The sequence below is a fragment of the Podarcis filfolensis genome, assembly GCF_964270895.1.
Source record: "Podarcis filfolensis genome assembly, chromosome: 3".
In the NCBI taxonomy this organism is placed as follows: domain Eukaryota; kingdom Metazoa; phylum Chordata; class Lepidosauria; order Squamata; family Lacertidae; genus Podarcis; species Podarcis filfolensis.
The window spans coordinates 94649299-94676854 of record NC_139606.1 but is presented as its reverse complement, the minus strand read 5'-3'; the positions used below and the strand labels follow the sequence as shown (position 1 = coordinate 94676854).

The following is a 27556-nucleotide window of genomic DNA, read 5'->3' as shown; positions in this document are numbered from 1 at the left end:
TAGTTCCCTGCACTAATCACAGTTAAGATTAACCACAGTTTAGGATGGTTAAACATGTTAAACTATGGCTAATATACAACAGAAACAGAAGCTTCCAATGACCTCAGTTGTAATGGAGGAGAGAGAGAGAGGAAGGAGAAGTGCATGAGCCCACCATGCTGTAGCTTCTTCTCATAAGAAAGTCAGAAATTGGTGAGTGTGCATATTTGTATGAAATATATACTAGCTAAATGCAAGTATGAGAATAACAGCCAGCATTAGTGCAATATCTTCCAGACACTCTGTTTCATCAATTTTAAAAGGCAGCAAAGACCAATACTGAGGGAGGGAAACTTCATTAAGTTCTCTAATTCAATTGAACCAAGAGGTCATTGAAACATCAGTAATTGCTCTCTAAAGCCATTTGGCCAAATCTAAGCAAACAAAAACTAAATTGGAATAGAATTTCCTCTGGAGATCATTCTCCACCCCACCCCCACGGTCCTGCCTATTTTTTTATTAGACAATAATGATAGTAATTATTTGTGCAATTCCACAGATATCCAGTGTATCCAAAGTTCTTGTCATGAAATTTCAGAATGTTTTTGGACAAGGCTATGCATGCATCTATTGCATGAGAATCCATGGATGCTCCCTTTTGTGCAGACATGCTATTTCTTCAGCCTTTGCAACAAAAGTTGTTGTAAAAGTGGCAACAAATTCCTCTGTATTTATTTACTGCTTCTGTCAAATGTACTTGGTTTAATGAAATAGCAAGGAATACGGGATCTTGTCAATCAAATGCCATTTACCAGCTTAGATTTTATAAAATGAAACAGTGGATAGAAATAGGGACAAAATGTATGTCTTATACACAAAAGCTGCAGGAAGATATAATATTAGTTTACATATTTGATATAGAGCCTAAATTAAGCTGCAGAAAAGGAAACATGAATCTTACAAGCCTCATTATCAAGACTCCCTAAACCTCAAATATAGGAAACACATTTCATAAATAAAGACCCAATAGGATTTTAATAGTACAATAAATTCTAACTACATTTCCTACTAAGCACATTTCTTCTCGTATTTTGTACAAAGAAACTTCATTCAGTTCAGTACCAGATTCAGAAATGAAGATCAGTATGCAAAGGCCAGCATTTGGCTCATTACAACTACATTTTAAAAGTAGATGTGTTTCTGCATTTAGTTTTGCCTTCCCCAACATGGTGCCCTCCTGATATTTTGAACTACAACTTACACCAGCCCCAGTCATCATGTGAACGCTGGCTGGGGTGATGGGAATTTTAGTCCAAAATGTCTGTAGGGTCTCAGCTTGGAGGAAGACTGATTTAGTTCTACAAAGATGCATAGCTTACATACCCTATACAGTCCCTGAGGAAATGCACCCCCACCCTAATTTTCAAGGTATACCTGCTACCAAACACATCAGTCCCAGCCAGCACGGCCAATAATCAGGGATGATGGGAACTGTAGTCTAGCAACATCTGAAGGACCAAAGATTAGCTAGACCCATTTACTTTGGATTAAGCCATATTGAATTCAACTGGACTTTCTCACAATTGGATTGTGCTTTTAATTTTTGATGCTATCGCTTTCCATTATTGACCCTTTCTTGACTTCAAAACTGCTCTTAAGTTTTGCTTTATATATTTCTTACTTATCCAACAGGGTTTGTGTGTGTGGTTAAAAACATGGAACATTAAAAAATATACCACAGGAGACAAAGAATCTACAGTGCCATTTATCTCTTAAAAATAAAAAAGATTGCCACCTCAGTTATGAAACCATCTTTTACAAATGTCCTCCTCTTTTAATTGAAAATGCATTGTAGGTGGAGATCACCACTTTTCTGCTGTTTCTCTAACCTCTTCTTGCCTGAAGGCCTGCAACTTGTGAATTATTTAACAATCATATTTGCAGCTGAAAATTGATTTCAGACAGAATCCATATTGATTGAGATATGCAAGAACAATGTGTTTGGGGTTAAGATGCTGACTTATCTTTATTGCAAGGAGTCCTAAATTAGTACCTTTTTATTTCAGTCTTCCATCAAAATGCAGTAATTAGTCGACATTTCTGTTCAGATATTTATCTAATGAAGCCAGAATGAATAAATGTTTTATATCAAAACTCCAGGATGTCCAGCTGTCTATAACTTCATTTAGAATGGCTAATGGCCACATTCCATAGGATTGTGCACTGTCAAACAGTGGTTATACTGCCCCAGTGCTGAAAATAATTGCATTGTTCCAGCACCAAGAGCTGAATCAATTGGGACTTGAATTATGAGCTGATCCAATGGTTAAGAAAAGCCCTGCTGGATCACACTAAAGGCTTAACTAGTTTAGCATTCTTCTCCCACAGTGGCCAACTGCCACAGTGAAAGCCAGTAGTAAATAGCACTGTTCAAAGTTGGAGTTAACTCTTTATTAGCAAAAACACAATCCTCACAGACTTGGCTGAATGTCAGGCATAATGAGCACAGCAGCTCATCCCCAGTAGGTCTTACCCCATGAATCAGTTGCTGAGACTGTCCCCATCTCCCTACAGCTGTTTAAGTCCTCTCTACTCCAGGTTTCCTTCCAAGCAATCAGAGACTTTGCCTGTGTGCTGCCTGCCACTGCTCCACCCATTTCAGCCCTTTTCTGCTTCTGGGAGACAGGAGGAGGAGGAGGGGAGCTTGTCACAGCAGGAAGGGAAGACATCTGTGACTCTACACCAGCCTGACTCATTTCTGCCTCTTAACCGCCTCCCTCCCACCTACCCGCTTCAGCTTCTGCCTCTGATTCTGGACTTCTCTCTGCCATACTCTCCCAGCTCACTAAACCTTCAGCTTCCGACACCTTCTCTTCCCAGTCATCTCCCTCCTTTCCCACTGATTAATTCCTTGTTGTCCCCAGACTCTGAACCTGTTTCCCTTGGTGGTTCCCCAACTGGTTCCTGCCACCATTTCTCCACGTCCAACCAGTCCATGATACTAACCATATTCATATGGACCACAATACCTCAAGAACTGCCTCTCTGTATAAGAATGTACCTGGACCCTGTGATCATCATCTGAAGCCCTTCTTCATGTGCCTCCTCCACAAGAGGTCTGGAGGGTGGCAACACAAAAACAGGTCTTTTTGCTGTGGCTCCCAATTTGTGGAATGCACATCCCAGGGAGGTCTGGCTGGTGTCTTCATTATGCACCTTTAGGCACCAGGCGAAAAATTTCTCTTCAACCATGCAGTTACCTAATTAACATCCTATGCTTCTAGCTAGGATGGCTATGCTCTGCCTCCATGGTCAGAGAAAGGAATGCTTCTGAATACCAGTTGGAAACCACAGGAGGGAAAAGTCCTCACATTCTACTTGCTGGTTTTCCACAGGCATCTGAGTGACAGCTAGCCTCATCCAACAGGCGCTTATTATGTTGTTATGACCTCTGTTTTTCAGTTTAAGAAGAGAAGTTAGCATTTCTAAACGCAAATCTCCCAAATCATGCCTATTTTGGCCCCAAGTTACAACTAACCTTTGCAGTATTGTACATCTCGTTGACTAGCAATTATCCTTTGTAGCTCCAGTGGTGCAACAGGACTTACATCCCCCCCCCGTGCACCTCCAAAATCTGTTCCAGAGTGTCCCCTAACTCTATGGATCTGATTTTGTGGGTGTATGGGGGCTGAAGAGGAAAAGGAAGCTCCATTGCATGCATGGAAGCCTGTTGCACCAGCAGAGCTGGATACAACCATATCGTTCTATAAATTTTAAAAATACAATATGGAATTACTTAAACTTTCCATCTGGAAAAGGGCATTCATGGTCAATGATCTATTTTTATTTCTGCCCTCCTAGTTTTCCAAGATGCCCAAATTACAAAGATATGTCCTTCAAAGTTTTAGTCTATAGACACTGAATTAGCATTTTCAATTACTTTCCTTCAGTGAAGTCTAATTTTTATTTATTTAGCTAGGAAGAGAAGGAAAAGCACTTCACAGTCAACTTTTCCTTTTCTTTTCACAGATTGTTTTGCACATGGCAAAGCTAACTTTCATGAGAATGATGTATTAAATGATAAAGCAAAAAAGAAATCCAAATGGAGTTTAAACATTTATGATATATGTTTAAACTGTTGACTACATCTGTTTTAGTTAACAAATTTGTTTTGTGTCACTCTTAATCAGAAGACTTATATTTTTGTTTCTATTATTGATTTTGCAGCCATGCCAGTTAATGCTATTATCTTGGACGGTACATTCAGAAGTTACCCTTCCAGACATTTTAAATAAAAACAGACATCAATTGGGATCTCAGAAATGAAATAAGATGCTTATATAAACTTGAAAAAGCAACCATGTTAGTATATCATGTATTCCTTCTTCAAATGACCTATCCTTTTCCTATCCTTTACTTTGAAAATACAATGATTGGGACAAATGAAGGACAAAGAAAAGCTATTTTTTCTGCAAACAGGAGTGTATAAAGTAAATGAACTCAAGGGCAAAACGTTTCACATAAAACCCTCTGGTATACCAATTGACAAAAAGACAAACATAAGCATTGCCATCTTTATTCAGGTCAGTGGGACAACATGATTATGAAAAATGAGTGAGTACTCAATAACCAGCAAAGGGTGCAGTCCTGCGCACCCAGCATTTGTCTGTGGTCAAATGGGTCTCCATGGGGGTTCGCAGAACCCTCACTTCCCTAGCACTTTTGCATGGGTGAGTTACAGCTATATCTTCCTGTTTTATCATAGCCAAACACAATGGTCCAATCAGGAGCTTTTAATTCTTTCCACAGAATAAGGAGACAGTCCACTCATCCTCAGGCTTATGTGCAGAGGTTGCCTGAGGCAGAGGGGGCTTGGGGGTTGGGGTAACCAGGACCAGATTGTTGGGAGCTGCTGATACTGGTGCCTTCAGATCTGTTTGTGGCTTCTTCATGTGGTTGCAGGTTTTATCAGCTGCCTCAGTAATTATATGCTATCAGGCCCTGGATCTGTCTAACCAAGTTGATCATTGGCTATTCCTGTGTGAGTTAAACCTTGCCTGAGCAATTAAGTCATCCTAAGCTCTAGTTTGTACATCGTTTGATTTGTCCTTTGGTTTGCTTCTGCCTTCTGGTCTACTCTTCAACCCTGCCTTCTGGTTTAATGATTCCTCCCTTGTCCTCAGCTATGATTCATAGTTTGTTCCTTGATTTTTAACCTCCTGGCTCATCTTGAGCCACTGCCCATGGCTCTGCCATGAAGTGACTGCTCAATCATCCTACTCACAATGTCGAAGTGTGCATGCACATAAGAATGGCTGTAGCTCACACAGCATAAACACAGCAGGAACACTAAAGACACCAAGAGCCATGCAAACAAAGAACCATGCTGTAACTGGCTCTCTAGATGCTGAGGAACAGGATTACAAAAATAACTCAATAGGACTTTTAAAAAATGATTTAAAAAACATGCCATATAATAAACACTTCTAAAACTTTCTTGAAACTTGTCACATTTGGGGATGAGTGTTTTAAAAAGCTGCTTTTTAAAACAAACAAACAAAAGTTATATCCAAACCTCTCTTGGCTGTATGGAAGTAGTTATAACAATTCTTTGGATCTGGGCAACAATTTTTCAAGATCAAGATCTGTTGAGGTTAACTACTGTTCAAATTCCAGGAATGCTGTTGTTCTGGTCTAGGTTCATTTTTATATTGTCCTACAGGGTTCCTGATATTCCAATTCTACTGTCTTCAGCAGTTTGAATGGCACAGTAAAGCAAGCTAGAATTCTTTATTTTGACAAATCTTTCATAGGAAGCAGGGAAAACCAATGGATTTCCATATTTCCTACAGTTTAAAGCCAGGTGAAAGACTACAGTGACCTTTCATAATCCATATTTGCTAGACTTTTTACTTCATTTCACTGCCTCCGGTGGACATTTTGTAAAGTTGACCTTTAGTAACTGTAATCAAAATTAAATTTGTCCCTGGAATATTCATGGTCACATGACATCATATCAAATACAATGTTTTTCAGTGGTTTGTTGTTTTTTTAAAAAAATTGATTGTGCCTCAAATTGTAACCCTGAATCTGAATGCTTAAGGAACTCTCCTTGTTTAGGCAGTGTGAGGTGTACTAAACTTGTAACTACATCATTTTCGAAGGATAGTAAATGCTTTCTAATGCTTAAGAATCTTTTCAAACATGAGAATAAGCTCCTCTGAATTCAATAAGGCTTACTTCTCAGTAAGCATAGTTAGGATTGAAAATCTCATATCCCTGCAACTTCATTATTATTTTACAAAATTGTATGCAATCCTCTACAGCACACTGTAAGCCATTTTAAGCATTTCAAAGCATTTTATAATAGGGCATTGGCAATCTATTTTTCTAAGAAAAATGTGAAAAAGTTTGTATATGCAAGCTCAAAGATGTTCTTATAGAAAGATCCCTGAAATATGTCTTGTTGTCTAGTACTTTTGGAAGACTATATACATTAGTCTAAATTTGTTTAAAAACTAGCTATCTACTTGCAAATATTTAACAGTGCATCCTTTTGCACTTGCAAGTATGTCACAGAGCATCCTTTTACCCATCAAAGAAAGTCAGCAAGATAGTAGACCAACATGGCTTTTCCCCTTCAACATTAAGCCCGATTGTTATATAGCCCTTATCACCTTCTGATCACTCATGGATTTCACCTTTACAATACTATAACTAATTAATAGTTATGTCTGAAAACCTTGGCACATGTGATTAGCAGCATGGGCCCACAGACTTAGTATGGATCATGCTACACACATTTCCGCACAATACTTTTTCCACTGTGTTCATGGCTAAAATTATATTTTCAGCTTCATTGAGATTTTAAGGTCCACTTGCATTTTTTAAAAGTATTGCATTTACTCAGAGATCTCATATAATTACCTACGCAGTCTACAGTCATTCACATGTTGTAATATCCACATGACTAATTTAACACTTCTAGAATATTGGATAGACATGGTATAAGGTTTCAAATACCTTAGTATATTCCTTGATTGACAGATTTTGTTTAGCTGAAAGAGTTTAACAGGGCTCTGTGAACTTTTTCTCCAGGTATGTGTATTGAGGGAGAAAGGATGATGAGGGACAAGGACTTCGGATATGGATGTTAAATAAACATTTTTTTTTCTTACAGCAAATCCTGACGCACTGTTCTCCTCATGTCATGGCCTGTGATGACTTGCTGCCTCCCAAGCATGACCAAATGATTAGTGGGGCTGTGTCTGTATATCTCAACAGTAATGGGGGCTCTCTTTCCATTTGCCTTGAATTGAAGTCTAAGCGCTCCATTGGTTTGTGCATTTACAGTTTGATGAATTCATTATTCTCTATCTTCTTCCCTCCCCACCTCAAGTCAGAGCTTTTGCCAAATGGCTGATGGGTGCTCTTCATATTTTGGATTGCTTTTCATTTTTTTTCCTGTTGATAATTATATGTCTTTCATTTCTGCAAAACTGTATGAGTATAAGGTCTTAATCATCTGTTTCAAGCGTGACTTAAATATGCATTTCATAGGTTACAAGGAAGCCAAGCTACTTATAGCCATGCTTATAATCAGGAATGTTTTTGTGTAGGATCTCTTCAAAGAAAACATGGAATTCATATATAAAATAAAGGATAAAACTCTCTGAGCTAGTAGTGCTCTCACATGAGGGATACTATTGCTGCTAGCTAGGAACAGGCAGATTTGTCAGTATTGGTTTCTTTGTTTCTCATTCTTCTAATGTTAAGTTCAGGTCACATCAGTTTGCAATTAGTTTGCAATCTCTTAATATACACATTAGTGTATGTAATATAACATTTTGCTAAGCAATTCCCCCTTATATTATCCATTTTGTGTGTTATTTTCACTAATACATGCATTTTTTCACTCTACCCTAGCATATTCATTTTTGAACATATTACTTGTCTGGTCCTAAGTTCAATAAATTGCATCTCCAGATATTCCCACATATGGGACCCTGAAGAGCCATTGCCAAGCAGTGTAGAACAGCTCTCTACAACCTGGTGCCCTCCAGATGTTTTGGTGAACTCTTATCAGGCTCAGGAGCATAGCCAATGGCCAGGGATAATGGGAGTTGTGGTTAAAAAACACCTGAAAGGTTCGTTTTAGGTTTCTTTGAAATCTGCCCAAACAGCATCTCAAATATATGATTTGGAACTGCAGAAAGGTTTGACAAGAAGCTGGCAAACCACACTACATGGCACAAGGTGCATCTACTTCAATGGTTCCAGATCAGTACTAGTGAGCATGCTGTTGAACTACACAGCCCATCTCTCCTGCCCATTGGCAAAGCTGCCAGGGAATTGTTGCCCAACAACATCTGTAGAGTATTATGTTGACTTCCTATGGTCTAGATAAGGTAAGCAGATTTCAAATCCTCCAAAGTAGGTGAAGGAAAGGAACATTACAAATTATACCACACAACATGCTTATTTCAAAGACCAAATGCCAACCTACAACAGATACAGATATAAGAGACTTTTCATTTTGCAAGGCAATATTGTTCAGCTCTTCAAGATTAGTTGTATAAATAATCATTAGTGCCTTATTCAGGCTACACTGCGTGTTAACACATATACCCGTATTCCTGCATTCCCTTGTAACTCCCTGAAAATCTCACCTGCAGGGACTGCTTGACTCAGCCACTACTTCTCTTTATCGAAGCTTGAACCAGGACAGGGTCGCATGCTATCTACTTGAGTTTTTAAAGAGGTATTTTCTGTCCAACTCTGAAAAAGTAAAATGCTAAGAATTATATACAGATTTAATGTGTAAGTATCCATTACCAACAAGATCAAAAAAATGGACCAGGTGTTAAGTGTCTGAGGATTATTTTAGCACTTTGATTTTAAAGTATTTGGTTAAATAATTCACTAGAGCACAGTTAATACATAGAGCAAGAAGCATAAAAGTTGCTGCCCCTATGCATTTCAATATACAGTTGACATACTCTATTCTAATTAAATTCCAGTGTGGTGTACTAAACAGTAAATATGTATCCACATTGAGCCAAAACAATGACACATGTTTTGCAAAACCTCCTTTTCTCCTCTATGAATTGTGCACATGCATGCACACATATGCTGACTTGGTGATTATTTGGGTGGATTTATGATCTGTGGTGGATGAACATGTTCACTCATTCAGAATGAGGGCAGCAGTACTGACCTCATTCATATCTGGCAGTGTGACACAATAATGTGTAGGAATTGACTATATGATAATGTGATATAATCACAATTTGCCTACGTAAGGCCTGATTGGTTAGAGATACTTCAGGAATAAATTACTCTTTTATAAGAGAAACAGAAGTAGCTATAAATAGGCAGTGAAGAATATTCATAAAACAGAAAGGGGGCTCTGTTGTTCCCACAACCATCCAGAATGCTTTATTGATAAATCTTTGACACAATCCTGTGGGCATGTAATGTGCCATCCTTTAATTCAAGGAAAGAGTCCCTACCTGAAACCCTGGAGAGCTGCTGCTAGTCAGTGTAGCAATGCTGAGTTAGATGAACCAGTTATCTGATTCGGTATAGCAACATGGGCTGGAGTGTATGAGGTTAATGCACAAACTAGAATTTGAAATTACCCAAACACCTTTCTGTCCATACTAAAGGCAAGACCCAACATAGAGAAGAGCACTGTGTTGTGTCAGGGTGTCGCTTTTTGTAAATGGCAACCACCACCAGTTCCTGGCTCAACCAGGGGGTTGGACTCGATGGCCCTTGTGGTCTCTTCGAACTCTATGATTCTATGATTCTTTGGTAAACCAAGACTCTAAATCAATCCTCAGAAACTGAACTTTTCTTTCCTAAGAATGCAATTAACTTCAGATTGTGTTTACTCTTGCATTCTGCATACTATTAAAAAAAAAGCCTTAGAAACTGGCTATAAATCTCACATGTATTTAAAAAGGATTTCCCATTTCTTAGGAGCCATATTGGAGGCATTTGCCAGTGGAGAAAGGATTTCCATGTGCCTACAACTAGAACATGATGGTTTATTTTACTACACAACGAGAGTAGAATGTTTTAATAATAATAAAAAAGTTGTTGAACTCTAATAGTTTACCTCTGAATAGTTTATTAGCCTAAAGTAATCTATTCAGTGACTAGGTTGCCACCTTTCAAACAGAATATACAAAAGCAGAACACCTCCTCCCCCTCAAACCCTCATTAGCTACTTGTAACTCTTAAAGTAGAGAAGTAAAAATACTCAAGATAGCACTGCAAGCAAAACAACAACTTTGTGTCAAGTTAATACCACGCAATCTCTGTAAAATTCAGGCACATAGCTATTATGCAATTTCACATTATCCATTACCACACTAGCCAATGATGGGGTATGGGGGCAGGGAGACATGATGATGTCACGACACAGGGAAGTACACCTGAATGTTTTTTTGAGGGATAAATGCAACATGGGACTGCCATTTTCAAAAACATTACAGCCTACAGTATGAAATGGTAAAGTCTAAAATTCTATCACCTCATTTTACATAATGCATAAAACAGTTTTTCTATATCAGAGGAGAATCATGAAGTGTGAGGCACTTGTCCTTCTTGTTCCTGTCACATGATCTGTAGTCTCCCTCTCCAGTCTCCATCCTACTAATGACTATATTGAATCACTCACATTCTTTGGAACCATGAATACCAAACACGAGTGAGAACCACCCCAATACTGTATATATGGTCACTTACTTTAGGTTCGAGGATGAAACAATGTTACATTAAGAGCCTTTACTCCCCTCATCAACTCACTTCAACAGGTGATAAATCATTGAAGCCCATTTCATATATTACCAATGTGGCATGGTAATATTCGTTTGCCTTCGCATTTTTCTGGGTGCTCACACACACCCTTCCCAACCTCCCGATTTTAAGTCTTGAAGACTGGCTACTGATTAACATGAAAAATAAGAAGAAGATACATTATTTGCTAGTGAAGCAACTACAAAATGATTATTGTGTAATACTGTGATAAGAGATCACCAGTATATTTTAGGAATAAAGTTTTCCTTCCTCCTTACAGTTGTTTGTGTTACGGTCTAAGTCTCCCAAAATGTATAATAATGCTTATCATCTTTTAATGCTTCTAATAATACTGTAATTCTGTATGATTTAGTACTCAGAATGTTCTAGTAGGATTTTTAATCTAGATATCTAAAAGGGTTGTAATGTGTACAGAAGTGTTACAGTGATTAAATGTACAGGACACTTGCCAAAACAGTGATGAGAAGAGGTGATTAATTAATAAATATAGTGTATGCAAAGTGCAGCAAAACTATCATGCAAAAAGAAAAAGGAATAACATGAATGAATTCCTTACTTCCACTGGGAAATCTGTTTCTCTACAGGGTATGTATCAAGGGGACTTTAAGACTACAACAGGCAATCTTTGGATCATATGACAACTGTATGGCTAAGGTAAACTGTACACAAAAGCTAATTATAGTACCATTTGGGGAAGGCACTACAGATGACATAAGAATAAAGTTATAGATTACTAGTCAAATAAAAACAAGACAGTTTTTTCTTCAGATAAAGCCTCAGTAAGGTTGCTATCCTAAGCACACTTATAGCCAAATCCTATACCCATTTACTCAGAACTAAGTTCCACAAAGTTCAGTGGAGCTTACTTCTGAGTAGACCTGCCTAGACTGTGGTTATTTTGGTGTAGGATTCAATCACATACTAGCAAATTCAGACTGTGTAATTAAACCTGATCTGGTGCTCTTGCACAACAAACCTGCTCTCCCTCCCCTGAAAACAGACTTTTGGGGAAATGGAAAGGAATTATTATTATTATTATTATTATTATTATTATTATTATTATTATTACTACTACATAATTATCATTAATAATGATGATGATATAGCGCCCTATACCTGCAGTTCTCAGAGCAGTTCACAGAATAAAATCAGAATATAAAACCACAAAATACACAATCAAAATAAAAACAACAACCCAATAACCCCCCAACAATTTTTAAAGGGGCAGAGGAATATTGGAAAGTGTGAAATAACAATGGCTCGACACAACATCCCCACAAACAAATCAAAAATGAATGCTTAATATACCACTCGTGCTGTCTAACCTCCCCACAAATGTTGTGCAAACAATTCATGATGAATGCTCAGTGAACAGATCATCTGGAAGTGACCTTATTCCGAACAAACGCACTTGGGACTGAGTAGTCAAATTTATTTTTATGCTCCAAGATGGAACCTTTAAAAAAAAACCTACTGCTCTAGCATCCAAACTTTTATGTTCTTCCTCAACTTTTAATAACATTAAAAACCCGTGATCTAAATAGTGTGCATTTATGGATAGATGTGGCTTACTTTTGCCAGAAATAATAAAAATCTGTGTTTATTTGGATGCTGAAAATTTACCTCTTTATGTAAAACTAGTATGCATATTCAGCAACACACTGTCTGAGCAACCAAAGGATAAAGGAAAACAAAGCCTAACGCAACAGGACAGAACCTTTACATCCCTAGGGAAATGTTCAACTGACATTTTTTCCCACAGCAATGTTGACAAAAAAGATGGAGTGTTCTGATCTTCACATATGATCAAAACATGAAAAAAGGTGAGTCAAGAAACTCATACAACCTTTTTTCTCACTGGGGAATTGAACCTTTTCATATAAGATATTTTTACTTTGAAATGGAAATAACAGTATCTAAAAATGCTGTTTTAAAGAACAGTTCATTCTAGCATAGCTAAACACATAGCACAACACATCTACTTATACATTTCAGTATAGTCTGGTTTTTTTTAAATCCATGTATTGTTTTCATTCAGAGGTAATAAGTATTGGAACATATTTCAAAATTATATTTTGGACTGATGCGCACACGAGTCTATTAGCAATTCCAGTACAGTATTAGTTTCAGGATGCTATTTTTCATGGGTAAAAATCATTTATTTGAAACAGCATGTTGCTGCACAATCCTAACCCCATCCCAGTGCCAGTTAGATGATGTATAGATACCTTTCTGCCAGTCTATGCTAGTAGAGAGGAATGTCACTAGTGTGAGGTTCCACCATGACAGAAGCTCAGGTTGTGCCCTAAAAGCTGCTAACAAGCAGAACCCCACCCTCGTTAGGTTTTGAGGGGTATGCAGCTTTCAATCTGCTGGATCTAAATTCCAGTAGATCCATCAAGAGGCATCCCTCTCCCATCTTCTGCAAACCAGTTTGAGATTTGCTAATAAATCCATTATATCCATTTAAGAGTACATGGTGAATTTTCTAATAGAATATTGGCAGCAAGAATAACTATAAGGAATGCCCAAAGGGACTGTAGAGCAGACTTAGTACTGAGACACATCTAGCTTCAGAAGTGACAGAACTGAAATGAATTGAAAGTGCTGGATCCACGTGATCCTATAATGGGATGGATGTGAAAACAATAGGAGAGTAGAAAAGGTGAGATACCCCATGATGTTTTACCTCCTGTGAAGAAAAGAGACAAACACTCCATTCTACACCCCGGAAAACTCCACCTTTCACCTGTATGCAGTACTCTCTTCCTTTTCACAACAATATTTTATTTTAAAATCCCTCTAGAAGCTCACCTTGTATTTGGAAACAAAAATTGCTTCTGGTTAGGTAGCCTGTGAAGCGTGATGAAGACACGGGTGTTAGATGATCGCTGAAAAGGTACTAAATGTTATTGCAAGACATACTTCTATCACTGATTTAACTACTATGATGCCTGTGCATTTGTAGTGGAAATAAAATTGCAGAGAGATTTAGTTCTCCACCCTTAAGCAGCCAGTGTTTTGAACTGGGGTTCTCCCCCGCCCCCAAGCTACTTAAATTATTATTATTATTAAATAAAGTAGAATATCCCTTGTATAACTAAATTCATTTTGTGAATATTTACTTAAATATTGCCTTAAATGTATCTTCAAGACTTCATAAGAAATGTTTCACCTGCCAAAAAAAAATGACATTAAAAGCATGTGCTTGAAAAAGCTTATGATTGTTCATTTATCTAACCAAGGGATACAAACAATACAGCGATAACATTTTGAACTCTAGGATTAACAATGTAGTTCATCTCTACTCCACACACCCCACAAGGAGAAGTTGTTAATTAGATTTGAAATTAAATTAGTAATATGGATAGGAACTTTTTTTTATCTTGTATTTTTATGCTGTGAAACACCTTGTGATCTATTGAAGAAGGGGATATACAAAGTTTAACAACAACAGTACTGAGACTGTACTGGAAACTTCAACTAGAAGCATTGACTCCAAACAAAATATGCTGAACTATAATTATTAATCAGTCACAAACATCTCCCCCAGTATGTATTGGTAACACCCAAAGCAAACTTTAGAAATTTGCTACCGGACCTGAAAAAAGCAGGAATGAATGCAGCATATTTTCAAGGACCACAATGAAATAAGTCTTACTATAGATATACATGCTCCACAGATAATGAAGGGCACCTCTTCAAAACCTACATCCCCATGAATCTAAATCCAATCATATGTTCCCTTTATAATAGCCATCACTTTCCTTTTCTGCATAACTATACATTGAAGCACTGCTGCTGTAAAGGTCACTGGTGAGATTTCAATAAATAGCATGGTATTAGTTACATATATGACTCTCTTTTCCCTTTATGCTACATTCAATTTTGAGTTTCTTTCTATTGGGTCTTCCTTGTTTTTCTTGTAGCTGAATGTCAAATTTTCCATTTGCTAGTACTATCATCTATATCCTGCTGTATAAAGAATTATTTTTCCTTTCCAACTTAGAATTACATTGTATTTACACGGAAAGGGATAAATTAACTTACTGGACGATCATCCTGATGTCACAGTTCAGTTCAGTTTTTTGGATTGAAACCACATAAAACTCAAGAAACGCCAATTTTTACCCCATTCCTTTGTTTTACAAACACAAAAGTCTTGGTGCCATAGTTTAACACTAAAAGGGTGAGCCTTAGGAAGCCCAAAGCTCCCTCTTTTGCATGGTCACCTCTACTCCTGTGTGGCTAAAATCTTGTTTTGTGTTATATGTGAACCAGGAATCCTGTTGTGTGGGGGGTTTTTTAAAAAAAAATATTTAAACTAGCAAGATTCATAACTCATAAAATGTACCGTAGTTTAGAATGTTAGAAAGTGTAAATCACAGAAAAGGATATGCACCTTTAGGTACAAATCTCACCTAGCTGAAGCTGTAGTTATTTCTCAAGCTCACACTGGATTCCTGTGACAAAATCACAAACACAATGTTCATGTTTCCATGACTTACGAAACAATATAACTTTAAAAAACCAAGTTTGTCTAAAGATATTTTTCAGCAGTCTACTAGGTTAACAAATGCCCGATTGCCCTCTGCAGTTAAATTTGAATTAAGATACTATTACAAATATGGCAGGTATCTTTATAGCTCTCAGTTGGACTATACAATTTCTGAATTTGCTTGCAAAAACTACAAAACATTGCATCTTGATACTGCAGTTTTCAGAAAATGAAGTAAAATACATTCTTGTGCAATATAGTAAAACTGAAAAACCAATAAATGGCTCTAGTTATTGAGAAATTGGACAAAAATAGCCTATTGTCATTTTTTTCAAGACGGCAAATCAATAGATGATGAAAGGTTTTATTTTTTGTTACCACTGGAGTGTTGACTCTAGCAATAAGTGAGATGTTGATTGGAATTAAGGAGACAAGCAGCTGAGTGATATGCAAAATGGAACTTAATGTTTTCAAAACGGAGAGTTTGAGTACAAACTTAAAACTGGGTTAATACACATTATCTGTCCCCAGAGAACCCCTGTAGTCCAATGAAAGAGCCTAGGGATTGCCAGCAAAGAATTTGAAGCAGACTCTCAAAACTGCATTTCCCAGGAATCTTTGGGAAAGCAATGACAGTTAAACTGGCATAAAATACAATAGATATGAATTTGCAGAACTAATACTATATCCATAGTGTCAGCATTCAGTTTGGTGCAGCTTCCTTCTTTGACTCCAAAACGCAAAACAATCAAGATTAAAACATCAGATACTCAAGCTCAAGAAAGATGCCAAGTAGGGCACTAGCTCCTATAGTCAAGCACAGATGTGTTCAATGGATAATAAGCCAAAGAGTACTGGTTAAGCCACACAATTCACACTGTACTTCTGATTCTGCCTGTATAAAAAGACAGGGTTCAATATTTTCCAAAAAGTGGGTTTCATCCCTCTGGCATCATTGAAAAAGCATGGGACCACTAGCCCTGGTCTACTCCAGTCTTGCATAGTTACTTAGAAGCAAGTTTCATCAAATTGGATGGAGTTTACTTTTGAATAAATAAAGAAAAGCAAAAGAGAAAAGATACAGATGTTATGCTTATTTTTAAAAAATTGCCCAATCAGCACTCACCTTAGAATTCTAAATTAAGACTGAGCCAAATGGATGAGGTGAGTTTATTATTTTCAGTGTCAAAAGGCACTCTCCCTCTATCAGCATTTTTATTTTACCATTCTAATTATTAAACAATTTGATTACAAATTCAAAATACAAAGATCTAAAGACTAAATTGATCAAGCTATAAATATACAAATGTTATGTAAATATTAAACACATACTATACAAAAACATTCTATATTACTCAATATAATATGACCAAATCAATCATTTTGACCACAGTTCTAAAGCAGGTTACTTAAATTGAGCCTTTTTCATATACATCTGAACCTCAATAGTACCACCAACAATTTAAGAAGAGCCCTACTTGATCAGACCAAAAGCCCATCTAAGAAGAAGAAGAAGAAGAAGAGTTTGGATTTGATATCCCGCCTTTCACTCCCTTTAAGGAGTCTCAAAGCGGCTAACATTCTCCTTTCCCTTCCTCCCCCACAACAAACACTCTGTGGGGTGAGTGGGGCTGAGAGACTTCAAAGAAGTGTGACTAGCCCAAGGTCACCCAGCAGCTGCATGTGGAGGAGCGGAGACGCGAACCCAGTTCACCAGATTACGAGTCTACCGCTCTTAACCACTACACCACACTGGCTCTCCAATCTAGTCCATTATGCTGTTCCTACAGTAGCCAACCAGATGCAACGGGAAGCCTCAAAGGTAGACATGAGTGTAACAGCATGCTTCCCACTTCTGATTCCCAGCAGCTGGTATTTAGAGGCATACTGCTTCTATCTGAGGTGGTAGAAGATAGTCTTATCCTCCATTAATTTGTTTGATCCTATGTTAAAACCATCCAAGTTGGTGGCTACCACTACAACTTAATTGTTCTCATTCTTTGTAGAGTGACCAAACAAACAAAAAATACACGTAAACATTTCCTTCAATAGTCTTAAATTTGAACTCAGCGACATCACCATGTTCACTACCAATTACTTATGTTCTAGATTTCTATATCCCATAGATCTGGTATGGGGAACCTTTGGCCCTCCAAAAGTTGCTGAGCTAAAATTTCCATCACCCATGGCCACTGGCCATGCTGGTTGGGACAGATGAGAGTTACAGTTCAGCAACATCTGAAGGGCCAAAGGTTGCCCACACTAGTCTATGGAGTCACTTATGAAGACCTGACCGCAATCTGAATGGGTTTCATTTTCCCTTTGTAATGTCAGTAGTTCACCAATAATCATGACATCATCATGTTCACATCATGAATACAGTACATGAATCACACTCAGGAAAGAGAAATAAGCTCTGAAGAAGAAAGAGAGTTGCTAAAGTAGCAGATAGTAGAAGCAAATGTTGCTAACAACTTAAAAATATGAATAATGATTTTTGGGGAAATATATGGGACTCACACATCCACTAGAAACCTATTTTTGAAAAGAAAATTGAAACGGGGGGGGGGGGAATCAGTGTGTTCCCGTTGAGAATAAGACTGTGCAAATGAATAGATGCTTAGTGCAGTACAAAATTAAGTAATAAGCAAGCACAGCCTGTCCCAGAATAGTCTATCCTTGACAGTTGCCTGTTAACATTTCCTGAATCAGATTTCAAAGTGCAAGTATTAGGTTCAATTAGTAGAAAACATCCCCAAATACTAGGGATCTTGACACTGTAAGGTATTTTTCCCCTAGGAAGGAAGCCCACTATTTGCCAAAAAAGGAGACTTTCCTCTCAAAGCCAGACAAAAATGTATACAGCTGTTTTAAAATCTTATTCAAAACATGTAGAATACAATATGAGTATATTCTAAAAGAACACTGGACAAATAATTTGCTTACAGCAATCTTTTGTCTTGGAGATTCTGCAATTTATCTGCAGCTCTGTAAATAATCTGAAGATATACTGGCCCTTAGCATAAAAAGGATTGATGCCTGCATAATGCTGAGCAAAGGCTTGGAGCCCCAAACCAATTGCTCAGAATCTGAACTAAAATGATTTGAGCATTATCTACAGTTTATGCTTTATATTCAGCAAAAATGCAAAGATAATATAAATTTTTGGTGATGATTTTATTTCAAGGTACAGGTGTACACAGTATTCCATAAAATCAAAAAGTGAGCATTTATGTACAATTTATAATATGTAATTCCAGCATGATTTTACAAATATTCTTGTGCTGGGAGAGTGGTAGCTGTGCAGCTGTAGCTCAAATAACTTTTCTGTCCAGGAGCCATGATTACCGCACTTAAAATGAGTTTGCCAATGCTGAATCAAGTCACATCCTTGTGGTGTGGAATGAGCACATACCTGTCAAACTATTGGGAATAAAACCTTAAAAGTCTAGATTGGGAAGGGAAACTCACTATCAGAAGGGAAAAACAGAATACAATGGTGTTGGCATCAGCCATTTTGACCTGGGTAGCATGCCCTGCATCAATTTAAGTGCAGGAGAGGCCACTAACCAACTTTGGAATTACTCAGGAAGTGTTTCAGGGGTCTGAAAAATACATCCTGAACAAGGAGTAGAAATGCCATAGGCCTGCACTGTCACAAATAGCTTCTTATGCAATAATTAAGTCCTAAGAGCAGTGCTTTTTTTCAGGGGGTATTCAAGGGTACGCACTACCGGCACCTCTTTTTGTTGTTGTTAAAAAGTGTGGCACTTAGTGTAACAACTTCATGGTGAGTACCGGCACCTTTCTTTTCTTTTCTTTTTTAAGAAAAAAAAAGCACAGCCTAAGAGGATGGCCTATTATTGGAATGGCTGTCATGGGGCACATGGCATAATAAAAAACGGCTCATATAAAAGAGCAGAGCAAGAAACAGGAACACAAATGGTGTGGGCACATGCACTTCCCACCACGTGTCCCACATCAACGGAAAAAAGACGCCTACATCAGCCACTGCTGTACTTGCTCACAGATAGGCCTTTGCATCTCTCCTCTGTTCAGAATGGAAGGGAGGGTGTCCACTCCTGGCATCCAATAAAATGTAGGCATATTTAAGGGTGGTATCAGCGTAGGACTGGGGACGCAAAGGCCAAAGCAGGAAGTGCAATCAATCTCTTGTGCATTGTGTATGTCTGAAGGGATATTTACTGAGACATTTTGTGGCACCACAGAAGGTAGTGGCATGAACACTTCAGCACTAGTGGTAACTTAATTCATGAATGAAAAAGGTGAATCAACTCCTGCATAGGTGCATATGCCCTCACACTACACCACCAGTTCAGCCTTCAAAAACAACACTGTGGTTAAGATGGGTAAATGTTTGTTTAGTTTAATATGTACATTCACTTTTGTAGCCTAAGTATCCAGTAAAAGTGGCCTACAGTATCATGAAAGACTATAATATTTCAAAATATAAGCAATGAAAACAGCAAACACAGAAGAGGGGTGGAAAAGGCGCTTTCCTTCTTTACCAACTGAACTTCAGATAAAGGAGGTGACATGAAAGGCCTCAAAATCTGTGCAAATTCCAGAACTTTCATGAAAAGCCTGTCTTATTAGGTTGTCTTAGTTCCAACTCAGAAAGGCAAGTAAAAACAAAAGATTCTAATTTTGTTTCAGCTTAGAAATAAACCAGATGGGGATATATGTAGGATGAAGTGAGTGAAGGCAGTCACGAGAAAGTATTATAAAAAAAAAGTCACCAGGTACTGCTTCAAGAACCTGCCGATAAGCATCTTAAATCATAGTAAATTACACATTGCATGCTGGTGACTCGGTCATGGGAAATTATGGAGCTACGTGATGTCTCATTTGTTGTGCTGAAAACAAATGTAAATAAATTACTGCAAGATTCTCATTTACATTTAGGAATCCATCCCGATGCATGACATGACTGCTGATTTTATCCCCCTTTTAATGACATTTTGAGAAAAAGTAACATTCACTGAAAGGAAGATTGTCATGATCATAAGAAGTATTTGATTTCTGGTTGGGCAGTCCAAATGAAAAAGAGAAGAACAGAGAGGTCACCTCCCCCTACATGAGTGTATATTTAGGACAACCTTTCCCAAAGTGCTGTTCTCCAAATGTTTTCCCATCAGCTCCAGCCAGTATTAGGCTGGGGAAGGTGATGTAGGAAATCATGTAGTCTTGTGTCTATTTGCCTGTGTGTGTGCTTGTTCTAGGGTAGAAGGCAGAATGTTAGCTAACATTCATTTAAAATCAAAGAGAAAGGCAAATAATAGAAATTGGTGCAGGTTTTGTAATTTTGTTTTCCCTCTTTACTCTCCATTTTCACCCTAAAACAAATATATTGCTTTTATTGTATCACTCTTCTGCACTTTTAAGATGCCTCTTTAAGGTGGTTTGAAGACTACACATTATTCACTTTATTTATATAATCTTACCTTCTTCCTTCTCTTCCTGCAAGAGGTTCAAAACAGTTAACTCTCAAGAAACTCTCAGAAAAAAAACAATCCTGTTGAAGCACTGACCAGCTTCAGACCCACAACACATGCCTTTAGACTCTCGTTCGTACCTGAAATATACTCAGAGTCGCAAAGTGATTTCATGCTCTTTATTCAGCTCATAGTGGTGAGGAGGAATGAATGAAAGTCCCCTCAAGGTATCTGCTTTATATACATTATTTACACAATGGGCTGCACATGATTGGCTAATTCCGGAATTCTACTGTAAGCCAATCAGGTTGTGGATTCACTTCTATCTGGAGCATGATTGGTTGGTTCCTGCCAACCAATCATACTGCTGCATTGTTCTAGGACCAATCAGACTGCTGCATTCTGAATCCTATTGTTCTAGGACCAATCAGACTGCTGCCTTTTGGATCCTATTGTTCTAGGACCAATCAGACTGCTGCAGTTTGGATCCTATTCAACTCAGTACATAACACCACCCTTTTGCCAAGAGATGCCAATGACATAGAAAGTTAAAGCACCACAGTTAATCAAACAGGAGGAGTAAGGTGGTCAGATGCCAAGGTAGGACTGGAAGACCTAGGCATATGTAACCTTCAATCCTGGGACAGAAGAGAAAATTTCAAGAGTTTGGTCATCCTGCACGACAGAGTGCGTCTCACCAAAAAAATTACCAACCTCTTCTGTCCAATTAATCAGGCATGGCAGTCCTGTTCTCCTTTGTATCTGGCTACCCTAGCCATACAAATGAAGACAAAATGCAACAAATGTTTTTAAAAGCCTGTTGTCCCCCTAGACAGAGTAAATACAAAACTGCAAAGAAATGGACTTATTTATAATGTCACTCCCTGTGCTGCCCTAGTAACAATACTATGCATACTAAACAAGCATGTTTTAAAAAGGAAGATGCTGGCTTAGAGATAGAAAAGCCAATGCCAAGAAGATCCCGGGGGTTCGATTTCTGACACTGTCGGTCCATATTTGTATGTCCAACAGATACTTCTAAAAATAGTCTAAAGATAAAAGAAAAGTTTTCCAAACGGGGGAATGCTGCAATGTTCTGCATCCCTACATGTGGCAGTGTATTTACATAAGCCTGACTAGGTCAGGAAGTTTTTTTTTTAAGGGACAAATAAGCAGGCCATGAAATAATTATTTTTCATTGTGCCCTGCCAAACCTACCCAGCCAAGGGCTAAATTGAGCTGCTATTGTGATTATTTGAACTGTGGAGCCAAAAGTCCTCACTGCAAAGCATCCCAGCTGTCCTAAATTTTATGATGATGGCGAATTTTCATGTTGGTTTGAACCCTGCCAAAAACATTCCACAAAAAACAGACAGGCTGGATGCCTGTTTTATCATGTCCTGTATTAATTAACGATCTACAGCTTTCCTGAGAACTTTAAACTTTAAACAAATCACTTCCGGAAAGATTCACATGCTTGTATGCATATGGATACAGCAAACCAAATTAACATCAAGAGCCCTAACCAAATCTGCAGTTGTTGTTTTTCATTCTGTTCCACAGTACACTGAAAGCTTAAAAGCATAGTGGGTAGAACCAACACCAGCCTAATAAAGAAAGAGATTTATTTATTATTTATTTAGTAGAATTTGTATACAGTTTAATTATAAAACCTCTAAGAGGTTTATATAAGGTTAAGGCTGCAAGTGTACAACTCTCTTACGTGGGAGAAAGTGCCATTGTCTTATTTCTGAAAAAACAGCATGCAGACTATGCATCCAGCTTGCTTATTACTGTATATTGTACCCAATGCACCCAAGAGTGCCTACTGAAAACAACAATGGCATATTAAGAAGAAGAATACACCAGGGTGCAATCCTACATACATTTACCTGGGAGCAAACCCCACTGGACACAGATGGTGATCCATAATTGTCTCAGTATAGAAATATGGTTACTACTTTGGAATGTAGCAAAGATGCCATCTGTGAAAGGAGTTCATATTACAAAAGGTGTAAAGAGAGCCATGCTGTTAAAAATGTATCAAAAGATGGTGTTTGTTTATAAATAACAGTATTGAAACTTTACATTTTAAGGTAATATTCAACCAGATGTTTTGTTCAAAGTAATTTTTACAATTTACTGATGTGATCTTTTCTATCATTGTTAGCATAATATACCCGTCATGAATATATATGTTCTTATTTGGAAAATAGTTTTTAAATAATAATATTAATTACAACTGATTTAAAAATATCAGTAGATGAACTACTTGCCAAGGTTAGAAAGCAGGGGTTTACAAGACACGTAATAAAAATTAAGGCTTACAATGTTAGGAGAATGTATCTGTTTGCAAGCAGCAGGTTTCATTCCAGGTTTACACAACTTGCAGCCAACCATGCCAAATACAGCCAAGATCCATATATTGTAGCTCCCAGATTCTTGACAACACATGTTATTTGTGATCCCACCAAGCAACAAAAGCACAAAGTTCATCTAACCCCTTAGTAGGCTACTACAAACAGATGACAAAAGCATTTGGTTGGTTGAGATGCATGTTGTGTGTTCTATGGGCTGCATTACTAGATTCCAGGTATATCTTAAATGCCAACATCCACTCTATTATGATTTATCACATGTATATACTGCCTTTTTCCAATGCACCCAAGGTGGCAGACAGTTTAACGCACTATTTTCAGTTTAACAGAAGAGCCAAAATAGTTGATGGCCCTTTTTATGTTGACAAAGAATGCTGCAATGAATGTCTCACCTCTCCCTCTGATGTCACCATTTAAAAAGCCCTGCTGGATTAAGTGGATCTAGTCTTAGATCCTGTTCTCATAGTGGCCAATCACAGGAAGCCCACAAGCAGGACATGAATGAAACATCACTCTTCGGGCTTTACAATGTGATTTGTGATTTCCAACAACTGGTATGCAAAGGCATACTGCCTCCAACAATGGAGGTATTACATAGTCGCCATAGTAGCCACCCATAGCTGATAATAGACATACTTCTATGAAGAGCCAGTGGGAAGAGACCAATCACTTTAGGAGCAGGAGGGATTCTGATTCAAATCTCAATTCAGCCATGAAATTTACTGGATGACCTTGAGGTGACTCAACCTAACCTATCCTATAGGATTGTTGCAGGGGAAAAGTGGGGAGCTGCATCCTTATATATATGAAGGAATGAGTGAGTGAGTAGCAGCTGGTCTCTAGGCTAGCTTCACTATCATTCTGCATCTATATGGGAATGGTTTTTAGGTGTTTTAATCATTATAACCTTTATGTGTTTGCTGCCCTGGGCTCCTTTAGCAGGAAATGCAAGATATAAATTCTGATGATTATTTAATTTCTATACTGCTTAATATATTTATAATATCTCTAAGTGATGTACAAAAAACTGAAGCAACAACAGACAGCTTAAACAAAACATTACAAAAATACAGCTACACTAATACAAAGTTACTAATATTTAAATCATTATGAGTTCATTTCTTTTCTGACACACCATCCCTCTCAGCCTCCAGGTTCTCACTCAGGGTCCAAACAAACTTTCAGCTCACCCACAAAAGTCTCACAATGAAAAGAGATCCTGGAAACAGCAAGTATCACCCAAGTCTCTCACTCTAGACTTGCTTTTTATGGACAGGCCCAAATTTAATAATAAATAAATGCTTTTGATTCATCATCTTAGTTCAGTGTTGATGACAAGTCAGCATCCTTTTAAGCTACCTTGCCAAAAAGATCCCTGTCAGCGGTGAAGACAATATTAAAAGAAGCAGGGGAGAGTCTCTAAGGGACCCTTCTCAAGAATGGGCCAAGCATTCTCCACCACCCCTGAGGGCGCCAGTCTTTTAGTGGGTGAAGGACATGCCATGTTGCACACACAATTACAGTATGTTCTCCACAATTGTGCTCCCCTTTATCTGCTGCCTGAGGCAGCTGTCTCATTTTGCCGAATGGTAGGGACTGCAACATCTTTGTAGTTGAAGGAAAATACAAAAGCAAAAATATTTATGGAAACAAAATTGCTTTTGTTAGCAGAGATAGTGTTTTATGACTTTAAATGGATTTTACTCCTCCACCCCAATCAAGGGATACTTTGCTACTAACATAAATGTGAGATGAAATTAATTCCCACAAATGTTCTCTTCTCTACCTTCCTGTCTCAATGGGCATCATACCCTCTGGTGTTCTGCTGAGGTACTAAAGAAAACCTACCTCATGTGACCACGCGTGGAGAGCATTGACCTGTACTGAACTCCACCAACCACAAAAAAAAAAAAAAAAATCCCCTCATGGTCTACTGTTGGTAACCATTATTTCCCCATGGTTTTCTTTCAGCTACATACCCACCAAATTTTAAAAGTTCATTTTCATCTAAGCCCTGCTAAAAATCATTACAAAACCAGTGAAATACTATTAGGGGCTAATAAAAGTAGTAGAGATTTAACATATAGTTAGCTCCTAATTAAGAAGCCCATGAACCCTGCAATTTACCAAAAAGAAAAAAGAAAGGAAGGAAAAAGTAAAGAAGGAAAAAGCTTTATCACCAGAAACAAAGAAGGCAGTTCAAGACCTTTTGGATAGATCCATTTTAACTAACTTGTCAAATGAATCTGCAACTCTTTCTGATGGAGAGGGGATACCTCAGCAATTTAGGTACTATTAAAAGCTTACTTTGCATTCAGCTTTGCTGAAATTGTACATTTGATGGTATAACACATACTGTTGTTCAGTTGCTGCAGTCTGATTCAAAGTGCTATAAATATGTTTGCCCTTTCTGCTAAGCCTGCCTGAGGGATTAGCAACCCCCCAAAAGTTCAGTTGAATATTAACTGCATTAACTTTGCAGACTGTAACATACTGTTATACTCAAACAGCCTACGGTGCAGTATGGATGACTTGCTTAATACAAATATTTTCATGCAAAAATGTTTTCCTGTGGCTGGACAAAAAATAAATAAAATTGCTCTGTCAAAAGGGGACGACCTCGCTCACCTGCCTTAGTAAGATCAAATAGATAAATGACTAGACCTTTTTTTAAGAAATAAAAACTGAGCAAAAGACTTACCTCAAAAAGGCAGATTAACAACCAGTTTTATGGATCTTTATTGAGAAGCAGATTATAGATAATTCCATGAAAATTACTCCCATGTGCATAGGATTACGTATCCCAGTCTCATCAGTTATATAGATATTGTTATAATTATTTCAAACATTCAAAATAACCATGTTAAGGATACAGACAGGAGATACAACTGAAGACCAGTGCAAGGCATCAACAAACAAATCAGATATATGCATCACTCTTGAAATTTGAAAACTTTTATTTCATTAGCAATGCTGCTAAAATTTATCAAGCATCAGAAATGGGAGCAATTCAGTGTTCATCATTATGAAAACTAGAGAGAATTGTACAGGATCACCAGGTTTGGAGATACTTAATTTGTTTATGAGACAAGCCCAAATTCCCATTGAATTTGGCTTCAAAAACTTCCCCACCCCAGTTCAAATTCAGTGGTACCTCGGGTTACATACGCTTCAGGTTACATACACTTCAGGTTACAGACTCTGCTAACCCAGAAATAGTACCTTGGGTTAAGAACTTTGCTTCAGGATGAGAACAGAACTTTTGCTCTGACGGCGCGGCAGCGGCGGGAAGCCCCATTAGCTAAAGTGGTGCTTCAGGTTAAGAACAGTTTCAGGTTAAGTACGGACCTCCGGAACGAATTAAGTACTTAACTTGAGGTACCACTGTATATGCATATGAAGGACAGCTAGTCATGGGGCACAAATTAGACCTTACCAAAATGATCTCAGCACAAAGACCCCGGAAATTCTAGCAAGCCAGGGCTTCCCAGCCAATCACAATTCCCAAGGATCTTTGTGTTGGCAATTTCCCTGTTGGTTAAGACTTTTAGTAGCTAATGCAGGTCAGTGGTACATCCCTTTCCTTTGTGTGTACCCCTCCCCTACTCAAAACTGCTTAAATTAAGTATTCAGAGTTATTTCAGACATGGTTCTCTGAAAAGATGGGGAAAGAACAAGCATATTCAGAATCCAGATGGATGGGTTTCACTCATCTCTAACCAAACACTTAATTGTTTAATTGTTCTTGTTGTTGTTTTCTAAACAAACAAAAAAAACCCCCTAATACTGTAACATAAGAAAGGCCTTGATATTTCAAACCAAAGACCAGCATTCTGTTCTCACAATGGCTAACCAGATGCCTATGGGAAGCCCATGAGTAGGACATGACTGCAATATGATCCCCAGCAAATGGAATTCAGAGGCCTACTGCCTCTGATCCTCAGTGAATTTGTCTAATCCCCTTTTAAGGCCATATAAGTCTAATGCAGTGGACCCTGGTACTCCAAACAAGACCCTTCAAGGGGAGATTTGAAGCCACAGTATTAAACTAGAAATAATATCTTTCTATAAAAAGTAAGTGTGCCACCTGCCAAATAATTATCATGCCACATAAACGGCTACCACCCACAGACCCGAGGCCTACATTCTTAACTCGTCTGTTACTAAGCTCAGCTTGAGCTCAATTATTTCTCAAATACCTACCTTTTATTTTAAAAAAAGTTATTAACATCTTACTGAGTTAAAAGATCGACACTATGGCTTCATATAGAAATTCTATCAACATAAAAGTACTACTTACAAAAATACATTTTCAATAGGACACCAGCGATAGGGAAACTGTTCTTAGACTACAACACCCATAATTCCTGGCAGCTGGCCATGCTGACTGGAGCTTATGGGAACTAGAGTCCAACAAT

At 37.9% G+C, this 27556-nt stretch overlaps 1 protein-coding gene across 24 annotated transcripts in view; it reads right to left on the bottom strand.

The window, feature by feature from the left end:
- The window catches only part of ESRRG (estrogen related receptor gamma), a 471650-nt gene that overhangs the window by 355896 nt on the left and 88198 nt on the right, over window positions 1–27556 (bottom strand). For 8 of the 24 annotated variants that reach the window (XM_083605305.1, XM_083605309.1, XM_083605326.1 and 5 more), the window contains one exon: window positions 8649–8757. The exons of 11 other annotated variants lie outside the window; for them this stretch is intronic. The gene's annotated coding sequence lies outside the window, so the exon portion shown is untranslated. Of the gene's footprint in view, window positions 1–8648; window positions 8758–13620; window positions 13636–15208; window positions 15270–27438; window positions 27514–27556 lie in introns of those variants that run through there. 5 more of the 24 variants (XM_083605307.1, XM_083605322.1, XM_083605324.1 and 2 more) reach the window with 5 other exon arrangements.